General features: G+C 49.9%; 1 protein-coding gene across 1 annotated transcript in view; it reads left to right on the forward strand.

Annotated features, from left to right (window-relative positions):
- The window catches only part of SLC6A4 (solute carrier family 6 member 4), a 157892-nt gene that overhangs the window by 80376 nt on the left and 65511 nt on the right, over nt 1-12005 (forward strand). The gene's annotated exons all lie outside the window — the stretch shown is intronic.

Raw genomic sequence — 12005 nt, forward strand, 5'->3', positions numbered from 1 at the left:
GTATGTATAAAAGGTCAATGAGTTTCTGGGCTCCTGACAGACCCTTGCATCTTACATCCAGTGCTGCGCTGACATTTCTGGATTCTGAGTCATGGGAAAAGCAAAAGAATTGTCAAAGGATCTGCGGGAAAAGGTAGTTGAACTGTATAAAACAGGAAAGGGACATAAGAAGATATTCAAGGAATTGAGAATGTCAGTCAGCAGTCTTCAAACTCTTATCAAGAAGTGGAAAATGAAGGGTTCTGTTGAAACCAAACCACGGTCAGGTAGACCAACTAAAATTTCAGCCACAACTGCCAGGAAAATTGTTCGGGATGCAAAGAAAAACCCACAAATAACTTCAGGTGAAATACAGGACTCTCTGAAAACATGTGGTGTGGCTGTTTCAAGTTGCACAATAAGAAGGCACTTGAAGAAAGATGGGCTACATGGTCGAGTCACCAGAAGAAAGCCATTACTATGCCAATGGCACAAAGCATCCCGCTTACATTACGCCAAACAGCACAGAGACAAGCCTGGTTCTATTCTTATGGATTCTTCTGTCCTCCAACATCTGAAGCTCCTGTGGCTCTGTGCTATTGTGTCAAAAGGCTAGCGGACACAATACATCAAATATCCAGAACGAGCCTCATTTCGGTGTATATGCAGAGGACCCTGTGGCTTATATGTTCGTCTAGAGAGCTTCAGTGTAAAAAGCATAATTTCAAGATATCTTTTATTGTGTCAAACATTCAGGGCCGGTGCTAGACTTTTTTGCGCCCTAGGCGAGACCAGCTACTTGCGCCCCCCCCCCAAAAAAAATTAAAATCAAACTTCTATACGGCTAAAATATAATTTATATATCTCTATAAGGTATAGAAAGGGCGCAAAAGTCTAGCACCGGCCCTGTCTATACCCCCTGTGATGTTTGTTGACCCTCATTGCACTGCCGTACACAGCGAGCATAGTTGCCAACAATTTTTTTTTTTTTTTTTTAGAGCGAACTGGGTGACAACAGGGGACAGGATGACAGCAGAGGGCTGCGTGACAGCATGGCGGAAGACTGGGTGACAGCATGGCAGAGGACTGGGTGACAGCATGGCGGAGGACTGGGTGACAGCATGGCAGAGGACTGGGTGACAGCATGGCAGAGGACTGGGTGACAGCAGGGCAGAGGACTGGGTGACAGCAGGGCAGAGGACTGGGTGACAGCATGGCAGAGGACTGGGTGACAGCAGGGCAGAGGACTGGGTGACAGCAGGGCAGAGGACTGGGTGACAGCAGGGCAGAGGACTGGGTGACAGCAGGGTGGAGGACTGGGTGACAGCAGGGCAGAGGACTGGGTGACAGCAGGGCAGAGGACTGGGTGACAGCATGGCAGAGGAGAGGACTGGGTGACAGCAGGGCAGAGGACTGGGTGACAGCAGGGCAGAGGACTGGGTGACAGCATGGCAGAGGAGAGGACTGGGTGACAGCATGGCAGAGGACTGGGTGACAGCAGGGTGGAGGACTGGGTGACAGCATGGCAGAGGACTGGGTGACAGCAGGGCAAAGGAGAGGACTGGGTGACAGCAGGGCAGAGGACTGGGTGACAGCAGGGCAGAGGACTGGGTGACAGCAGGGCAGAGGACTGGGTGACAGCAGGGCAGAGGACTGGGTGACAGCATGGCAGAGGACTGGGTGACAGCAGGGCAGAGGACTGGGTGACAGCAGGGCAGAGGACTGGGTGACAGCAGGGCAGAGGACTGGGTGACAGCAGGGCGGAGGACTGGGTGACAGCAGGGTGGAGGACTGGGTGACAGCAGGGCAGAGGACTGGGTGACAGCATGGCAGAGGAGAGGACTGGGTGACAGCAGGGGACAGGATGACAGCAGAGGGCTGCGTGACAGCATGGCGGAAGACTGGGTGACAGCATGGCAGAGGACTGGGTGACAGCATGGCGGAGGACTGGGTGACAGCATGGCAGAGGACTGGGTGACAGCATGGCAGAGGACTGGGTGACAGCAGGGCAGAGGACTGGGTGACAGCAGGGCAGAGGACTGGGTGACAGCAGGGCGGAGGACTGGGTGACAGCAGGGCAGAGGACTGGGTGACAGCAGGGCGGAGGACTGGGTGACAGCAGGGTGGAGGACTGGGTGACAGCATGGCAGAGGACTGGGTGACAGCAGGGCAGAGGAGAGGACTGGGTGACAGCAGGGCAGAGGACTGGGTGACAGCAGGGCGGAGGACTGGGTGACAGCATGGCAGAGGACTGGGTGACAGCAGGGCAGAGGAGAGGACTGGGTGACAGCAGGGCAGAGGAGAGGACTGGGTGACAGCAGGGCAGAGGACTGGGTGACAGCAGGGCAGAGGAGAGGACTGGGTGACAGCATGGCAGAGGACTGGGTGACAGCAGGGCAGAGGACTGGGTGACAGCATGGCGGAGGACTGGGTGACAGCATGGCAGAGGACTGGGTGACAGCATGGCAGAGGACTGGGTGACAGCAGGGCAGAGGACTGGGTGACAGCATGGCAGAGGACTGGGTGACAGCAGGGCAGAGGACTGGGTGACAGCAGGGCAGAGGACTGGGTGACAGCAGGGCAGAGGACTGGGTGACAGCAGGGTGGAGGACTGGGTGACAGCAGGGTGGAGGACTGGGTGACAGCAGGGCAGAGGAGAGGACTGGGTGACAGCAGGGCAGAGGACTGGGTGACAGCAGGGCAGAGGACTGGGTGACAGCAGGGCAGAGGAGAGGACTGGGTGACAGCAGGGCAGAGGACTGGGTGACAGCAGGGTGGAGGACTGGGTGACAGCAGGGCAGAGGAGAGGACTGGGTGACAGCATGGCAGAGGACTGGGTGACAGCAGGGCAGAGGACTGGGTGACAGCAGGGCAGAGGACTGGGTGACAGCAGGGCAGAGGACTGGGTGACAGCAGGGCGGAGGACTGGGTGACAGCATGGCGGAGGACTGGGTGACAGCAGGGCAGAGGAGAGGACTGGGTGACAGCAGGGCAGAGGACTGGGTGACAGCAGGGCAGAGGCCTGGGTGACAGCAGGGCAGAGGAGAGGACTGGGTGACAGCATGGCAGAGGACTGGGTGACAGCAGGGCAGAGGACTGGGTGACAGCAGGGCAGAGGACTGGGTGACAGCAGGGCGGAGGACTGGGTGACAGCATGGCAGAGGACTGGGTGACAGCAGGGCAGAGGACTGGGTGACAGCAGGGCAGAGGACTGGGTGACAGCAGGGCAGAGGACTGGGTGACAGCAGGGCAGAGGACTGGGTGACAGCAGGGCAGAGGACTGGGTGACAGCAGGGCAGAGGACTGGGTGACAGCATGGCAGAGGACTGGGTGACAGCAGGGCAGAGGACTGGGTGACAGCAGGGCAGAGGAGAGGACTGGGTGACAGCAGGGCAGAGGACTGGGTGACAGCAGGGCAGAGGACTGAGTGACAGCAGGGCAGGGGAGAGGACTGGGTGACAGCATGGCAGAGGACTGGGTGACAGCAGGGCGGAGGACTGGGTGACAGCAGGGCGGAGGACTGGGTGACAGCATGGCAGAGGACTGGGTGACAGCAGGGCAGAGGACTGGGTGACAGCAGGGCAGAGGACTGGGTGACAGCAGGGCGGAGGACTGGGTGACAGCAGGGCGGAGGACTGGGTGACAGCAGGGCAGAGGACTGGGTGACAGCAGGGCAGAGGACTGGGTGACAGCAGGGCGGAGGACTGGGTGACAGCAGGGCGGAGGACTGGGTGACAGCAGGGCGGAGGACTGGGTGACAGCAGGGCAGAGGAGAGGACGGGTGACAGCATGGCAGAGGACTGGGTGACAGCAGGGCAGAGGACTGGGTGACAGCAGGGTGGAGGACTGGGTGACAGCAGGGCAGAGGAGAGGACTGGGTGACAGCAGGGCAGAGGACTGGGTGACAGCAGGGCAGAGGCCTGGGTGACAGCAGGGCAGAGGAGAGGACTGGGTGACAGCATGGCAGAGGACTGGGTGACAGCAGGGCAGAGGACTGGGTGACAGCAGGGCAGAGGACTGGGTGACAGCAGGGCGGAGGACTGGGTGACAGCATGGCAGAGGACTGGGTGACAGCAGGGCAGAGGACTGGGTGACAGCAGGGCAGAGGACTGGGTGACAGCAGGGCAGAGGACTGGGTGACAGCAGGGCAGAGGAGAGGGTGGGTGACAGCATGGCAGAGGACTGGGTGACAGCAGGGCAGAGGACTGGGTGACAGCAGGGTGGAGGACTGGGTGACAGCAGGGTGGAGGACTGGGTGACAGCAGGGTGGAGGACTGGGTGACAGCAGGGCAGAGGACTGGGTGACAGCAGGGCAGAGGACTGGGTGACAGCAGGGCAGAGGAGAGGACTGGGTGACAGCAGGGCAGAGGACTGGGTGACAGCAGGGCAGAGGACTGGGTGACAGCAGGGCGGAGGACTGGGTGACAGCAGGGCGGAGGACTGGGTGACAGCAGGGCAGAGGACTGGGTGACAGCAGGGCAGAGGACTGGGTGACAGCAGGGCAGAGGACTGGGTGACAGCAGGGCGGAGGACTGGGTGACAGCAGGGCAGAGGAGAGGACGGGTGACAGCATGGCAGAGGACTGGGTGACAGCAGGGCAGAGGAGAGGACGGGTGACAGCATGGCAGAGGACTGGGTGACAGCAGGGCAGAGGAGAGGACGGGTGACAGCATGGCAGAGGACTGGGTGACAGCAGGACAGGAGGACTAGGAGAAATTGAGTTGAAAATTGCTCAGTCAGTAGATACCAGATACCATCTTGATCTTTGTCAGCTAATAGCACTTTTTACTTCTATGTAAAAGTCTAAAGATATAAGTCATACAGTTGACAAAGATCAAGATGATATCTGTGTTTTCCTGTAGCCCTGTCCTGACTGAGCAATTTTCAACTCAATTTCTCCTAGTCCAGTGGCTTCATCAAAAACAAAACGGCATTTTTAGAACCATTCTTTTTTACCTGCTGCTCTGCCCAGAAAGACCTGCGATCATCCCTGAGGCCGCCCACTCCGTTCTCCGTCCCCCAGTGACAGGCGGGATCATCCCTTGGCTGGCCACACCCACTCACGAGTCCCGACCAGTGACTGTGAAGGAGGCGGCCCAGCTCTTCGGCTTTAGAGCCCTGAGCCGCCGAACAACTCTGCCGCTGTGGAAGCCGGGGGAGGGATCTATCAGTGCACTGCATGTTGATGTGAAAGTTCCCTCCCCGCGCCCCTGTACTATCCCCGGCATCAGACATTCCCTCTCCTCCGGACCGCTCCAGTACAGTGCACACAAAGACACACCGCACAGGGACCGCACCGCTCCAGAGGTTACATCCAGCGGGGATGAGTAGGTGACTGGCCACGGCTGCGCTCTAGGCGGCAGTGCGCTCTAGGCGGCTGCCTAATCCGCCTAGTGGTAGCGCCGGCCCTGCAAACATTTCCCTGGACACCTTTATCAAGGAAATCACAAAGGGTAAGTATACCCCTTTGTCCCAGAAAAAAAAGGACAAAAACTCCACAAGCAAAAGCACCTGAAATGTTTTTTAGCTCTTTTCATTACTCAGACTTTCAAGTCCAATACCAAGCCTAAAGTCCAGCTCTGTCATAAGCCCTGGACCCTTAAATACACCAAATCTGTAAGCAATTCCTCCTCATAATGAGGCAGCTTGTAAAAGTGGTGGCCATTTTTTTACTTTTGCTGCCATTTTGTCCCAGGACATTTCAGGTGCTTGGGTCTAGAACATTGTCTCCTGGGGCTACAAACAAGAATTTTGGTCTCTACCCCACTTTTTGTTGTTAAACTTGCATTGTTTTTGCCAAGATTGGCAGACCACCACTGGTCTCGAGTAGGGCTTAAAGGGTCACTAAAGGATTTTTTATTTTTTTTTTAGCTAAATAGCTTCCTTTACCTTACTGCAGTCCTGTTTTCATGTCCTCATTGTTCGTTTTTGCTCTGATGTTGCTGTAATCCTTCTCTGTTCTGAACAGTCTGTTTCCTGATGAAAAAAGTCATGGGAGCTTTCTCTCTGTGGTCACTAATCAAGGAGGTGTGATTACTGTGTGTCTAAAACCCCTCAACACCAATCAGTTTCGTTTTACAAACCATCACTGCCCTGTATTGGCTCTGAGTCTCTATACATCACAGAGCAGGAAAGAGCATGTAAAAACGAAACTGAAACTGTAGGTACATTATATGATTGATTTTTAACTATTTTTAATCATTTTTAAAAGGAATCAGTTAACTATTATGTCTCTATACCCTGTAAACAGTCATTTCAGAAAAAAAATAAAAAATTCCTTTAAATAACTAATCAACATACTGTAATTGATAATAACCAATAATCCAAATATTTGTCAACTATTTTCATTATCAATTAGGCCCCTTTCACATGGTCGGACCGTTCAGGTCCGCCTGTCAGTTTTGTCGGCGGACCTGAACTGCCGCTCCATGCAATCCTATGGAGCGTCGGATGTCAGCGGAGACATGTCCGCTGACATCCGATCCGCCAAATTCAGACGTATGGCGATACGTCCGCTTTGTGTGAAAGAAGCCTAAGTTGGTCAGCCGATTAGTTGGCCTGCATAGAGAATGCATTATTTGTTTACATGTCAGCATACATAGTGCAGCACACATACAGCTCAAAACACTGGGCCAGATTCAGGTAGAAGTGCGGCGGCGTAACGTATCGTGGATACGTTACACCGCCGCAAGTTTTCATCGCAAGTGCCTGATTCACAGAGCACTTGCAATGAAAACCTACGCCGACGGCCTCCGGCGTAAGCCCGCGTAATTCAAAGGGGCGTGTGTCATTTAAATTAGGCGTGCTCCCGCACCGGACCTACTGCGCATGCTCCCTTTTGAATTACCCGCCGTGCTTTGCGCGAAGTGACGTAATTTTTTCGAACGGCGACGCGCGTAGCGTAATTCCGTATTCCCGGACGGCTTACGCAAACGACGACGGCCATACTTTATACAGCACATACGTGTGCTGTGTAAAGTTAAGGCACCCAAAACGACGACTAACTTTGCGACGGGAAACTAGACTAGCGGCGACGTAGCGAACGCGAAAAACCGTTGTGGATCGCTGTAACTCCTAATTTGCATACCCGACGTTGGTTTACGACGCAAACTCCCCCCAACGGCGGTCGCGGTACTGCATCCTAAGATCCGACAGTGTAAAACAATTACACCTGTCGGATCTTAGGGATATCTATGCGTAACTGATTCTATGAATCAGTCGCATAGATACTCTGAGAGATACGACGGAGTATCTGAGATACTCCGTCGTATCTCCACTGTGAATCTGGGCCACTGTTCATACATGTTAGCATACACAGTGCAGCATGCATAAAACTCAGTACACCATTCAAACATGTCAGTAAGTGCCTGAGAACATGTGAATGTGAGTGGAGTAATGCCTCATTGGACATATATTCCTGGGTGAGAAAAGCAAGTCATCCAAAGTGGGTTGTGTATGTAAGATCATCATCTGAACCCAGAGAAGCTGGAAGTGGATAGACTAGAGGTAAATTAAGGCATTACAAATAAATTTAAAGCTGCAAACATCCTGAAAGGACAAGCATGGGTGTACCAGTATTTGCTACAGCGGCCATACCTTGCAGCTGGTGATTAGTGCTGCATTAAAGAATTCAGGAATTGAGAGAGCTGTTAGTGCTGCAAGAGGACCAGTTGACATTTTTTTTAGTTTGAAAAAAAGAGCCAGCATTGTGGACATACTAACATTTTTACCTTCCAGTTTTTTTTTTTGTTTTCTGCATTTTAATGTTTTTTACAGTTGTGTAATGTTACAGTACATTTTACATTATTTTATTCTGCAGTTTGTGTAACACTCCGTTTGTTCATTAAATTATTTTGAATACAAGAAGAATTGGCATAGTTTTATATGTTTTATCGTATTAATCGATTAATAAAAACAACTAATTGATTATAAAAATAATCATTAGTTGCAGCCTTAGTCTGAAGCAGCTCCTATGCCAAGAGGTCATAACCATGGTCCCGGAAGGGAATAGGTTCAAGGATTTTCATTCCAACCTGTTAACCATTCCAAATAAAATGAAGCATCTGCCCCATACTGGATCTTTATAGTCTGAACAGATTTCTTTGAGTTAAAAAAGTTTTGTAAAAAATTTAAGCAGTCATTGTTTTCCTCTGCCTGGGATATTTCTGGCCTTTGTGGACATCAAGGAAGCATGCTCACACATCCTAATCTTTGCAGCGCATCAACACTACCTGCATTTTTCTTTGAGCACACAACTTTACCAGTTTGTGATCCCTCTGCTTAGCCTGTTTATTGAACTTAGGCCTTTACCAAGGTGCTAGCCCTGGTTCTCGCTCTGCTGCGATCTCAGGACTTTACCATTGTGGGGAATTTGAACAATCTTTTTCTGAGGGAACAAACAGCGCAGGCTCTGTCAGCCAATGTTTAATGAACTGTGCAGATCATACAAAAGTTTGGTGGATCTTTAGAAGTCTGTGCTGGAACCCTATCATCACTTGGAGTATCTGGGCTTGATCCTGTCCAGGGTTTTCTTTCCATGGGACAAACTCCAGAATGTCCACTCCCATGCATGGACTTTACAGTCTAGGAGCCAACCAAGCCCCCGCTTTTAAATGAGGGTTCTGGACTTATTGGTGGCCTCCTTGGATGGTGGATTTGAGGTGACGGTTTCATATTCCCAATCATTTCAGTGAGTGTGGGACAGGTGGGCTCAGTCTCTGGACCGGCACATCAAGTCATTTGCGAAACGCGTTGACGTCATCACGCTCAGACGCCGGACACTCACACACCCCTCTTCCCAGCTGGGGGCGGGAGTTGGAGGGAGCATCAGCTGTTGAGGACTCACCTGTATCATCGCCAGCTCCACGCACACCAATGTGCTGACACACTTACTACATAGCACGGTGGACAATCTGACCCGCAATCTACGGAGTCACTAGCACATCTGAGGGTCATACCTCGAGGCGGTGTTCCCTTACATGCCTGGAGCAGGGCATGATCGGGCTACAGCAGCTTTGATTAAGGACTTCGTTGTATAATTTCATTTATAGGAGTCACTACGTCTGTACGCAACTTGGAGAACCTCGACACAGCTCACATCTCAGTTTACGGATGCGGTAAGACTGTTCCAATCATTATCTTAAAAAGCAACAAGTTTGCTGTCTACAGAGTTGTTTCCATCATCATCTCCATTCAGGAATTGTATTTCACCCTAGCAACTGTCCCGATCCCCTTCATGGCAATGATTAAGGAGTGAGACTACATAGGAATATGACCAGCATGGTCTATCAATTATTCTGCAGCTGAAGATTTGTTTGCAGTCTCTAATGTCATCTTGATACCCTGATTTTCGTTGTTGATAGGTCTGGACATTTTTGGATATAGGGCATCATTCACCAATTTGGTGGGCCCCACACACGTTTTCCGTGCCAGCCGACATTTGTAGAATATACAAGTATATCAACTAGATTAATCTAGGGTAACTCATATCACCTGTCTGCTCCCCCCTCCCCGCAGTGTCACCTCTGTGGTCTGTCCACTATTTATTAGGTTTATTTCTACTTAATTTCTTGCATCATTTTTACATAAATCGATAGGGGTTTTCCTTCCCCTGGTGAACCACCACAGAAGTGATACTTATGTGTCCGGACTGTCTGAGTCTCATTGTTGTATGTTTGTCATTGTTTCTTGTTTGTATGTCTGACATTAGCTATACCGCTTATGCGGCAGCATACTGTTCTATTTAATAGCTCTGCCACATTTTTTATTTATAGTTGATTAGTTTTATCATGCTTTGTAGTAAATTAATAATTAATAAATCATAATATATTTTTTTGCACACCCTGAGTATAGTCCTTGCTTTACAGTAGCCTCTTACCTAGGGGCAGCCTTTGTTCCTATAGGGCTGTCATCTAGGTTTCTCTATATTTATTCAGTCTCTGGACCGGCACATCCACCAGACCCCCTAAACCAGACTTTGTGTGGCCTGATGAGTCATGGGTCTGACACTGGAAATGGGAAAAATCTTGCTTCCACTGGTCTGGAAAGTTCTTAATGGATGCCAGACTGTTGGGCTGAGGAGGAGCCCTCTTAGTGCAAGGAATTTGGTTGCCTGGAGGAAGCGCATCGAACTGGGGATGAGCCCTCTTAGTGCAAATGATTGCCTAGAGCAGTGGTTCTCAACCTTCTAGATGGTTAAGATTGTTCGACCATCTCTCTGTCTTGCTCCTAAACATCTTAAAGGGGTTGTAAAGCTTCCCATTTTTTCACCTTAATGCCTCCTATGACGCCACAACGCACACAGAAGTGCACACAACGATTCCGGGGCATGTATGCATACAACACTTGTACAGTATTTTCTATTACAGGCGATTGTTTTTAATTGTTTCTAAACAAAAGTAATACTGGATTTACACTATTGGGAGCACTTGGCTCTTTTCTTACTTTTTTATGCATGTGATGCTTGGAGGTGAGGTGGATTCATATAACATCATTTGACTATGGCGTTTATAACCATTAGGCGCAAACCACTCTATGTGATGGGAGTCATGCTTCTCTGGTAAGTCTCCATGTATGACATGGGGGAGTGGTAGAGTGGAATTTGTGGGATGAACATAAATGAAGAGTACCTATTAATTTCACTTATTGTTCACACTTATATATGTGTGTGATACATAATTGTTCTTAAAGTATTTTTGCACTGCGCTTTTAGTCCAGTTGGATTAGCGCAGCCCTTGCTTCTATGTCCAAAATACTATATTTTTGTTAATCCATTTTGCTTTGGAAATTTGTTGTTATGTATTAAATGACTATTTGTTAATAAAGAAAAAGATGGTGTATTAAAACAGGTAAAAGAGACAGTTCACACCATGAATTGCACAGGAACGCTCTGTACGTTCCTCTGCAATGCACTTGCGATCCAGGTGCAGTGTGATTTCAGTCTATTCATTTGAATGGGCTGAAAATGCAGTGGACTGACCAAAAGTAGTGTATGCACTGCTTTATAAAACGCACAGGAACTGTGCAATCCAATGCAGGCAACATTTGCGTCTTGCAATTGGGGTGTCATTAACCACTTGACTTCTGGAAAATGTTATCTTCTTCATGACCAGGCCAGTTTTGCTATTTAGCCCTGTGCTGCTTTAACTGGTCATTGGTCATGTGTATATTGATTGATTTGCGTGAAAGCAAACTATAGCACTTACAAACTATGGTATATATACTGGAATTTTTGTTTTTTTATCTTTACACTACTAATGGCAGTGATCAGCGACTTATAATGGGACTGCGATAGTGCGCTGGCAATCTGACACTAACTGACGCTGGGGGAAACTGAATAACTGCCAATGACATCACCAGTGACATTATTACAGTGATCAATGATAACACTTTACTCTTTCACTGTACTAATGACACTGGGAATGTGTGTCTAACTATCTGTGATATGTGTAAACTGTGCTGCTTTTACTAATAGATCTCTAAGTTTCTCATCCCTGCATTGTTTGCAGGGATGAGAAACAGATATATTGTTCTCTCTGTACAGAGCTCTGTGTTGATTGTCAACACAGAGCTCTGGGCTGTGATTGCACACAATCCATCAGCAGGTCCTGGCCATGAATCATTGGCTGAGACTTGCTGAATCCAATCACAGCGAATGCATGCTGGGGGGGGGTGCTCGTGGTGGTGCACGTGCTCGTGCACCCAAAACCCGTAAGCAGGCAGGAAGACAATAGATACAAATCAGCGTTTTCACATCTGTGCTCCCTGCAGTCCCCCTAACTTGTGCAACATTTGATAATTCTCTCATTATTAAAGATCAGGGGGGAAATAACACAAAACTGGGATGGATAGCACAGAAAAATAGAAATGTCGTTTGAAAGAAAAAGCAAACCAGCATAAAGCATATTTTTATTTCACTGACTTGAGTTAGTACCAAAAACACAGACTACTGTCAGCATGGGCCTCAATGGCCACACAATAAGTACCAAAGAGCCGTATGTGACCCACCTGCTGCAGGTTGGGCACCA

The sequence above is a fragment of the Rana temporaria genome, chromosome 2 (assembly GCF_905171775.1).
Source record: "Rana temporaria chromosome 2, aRanTem1.1, whole genome shotgun sequence".
Lineage (NCBI taxonomy): Eukaryota > Metazoa > Chordata > Amphibia > Anura > Ranidae > Rana > Rana temporaria.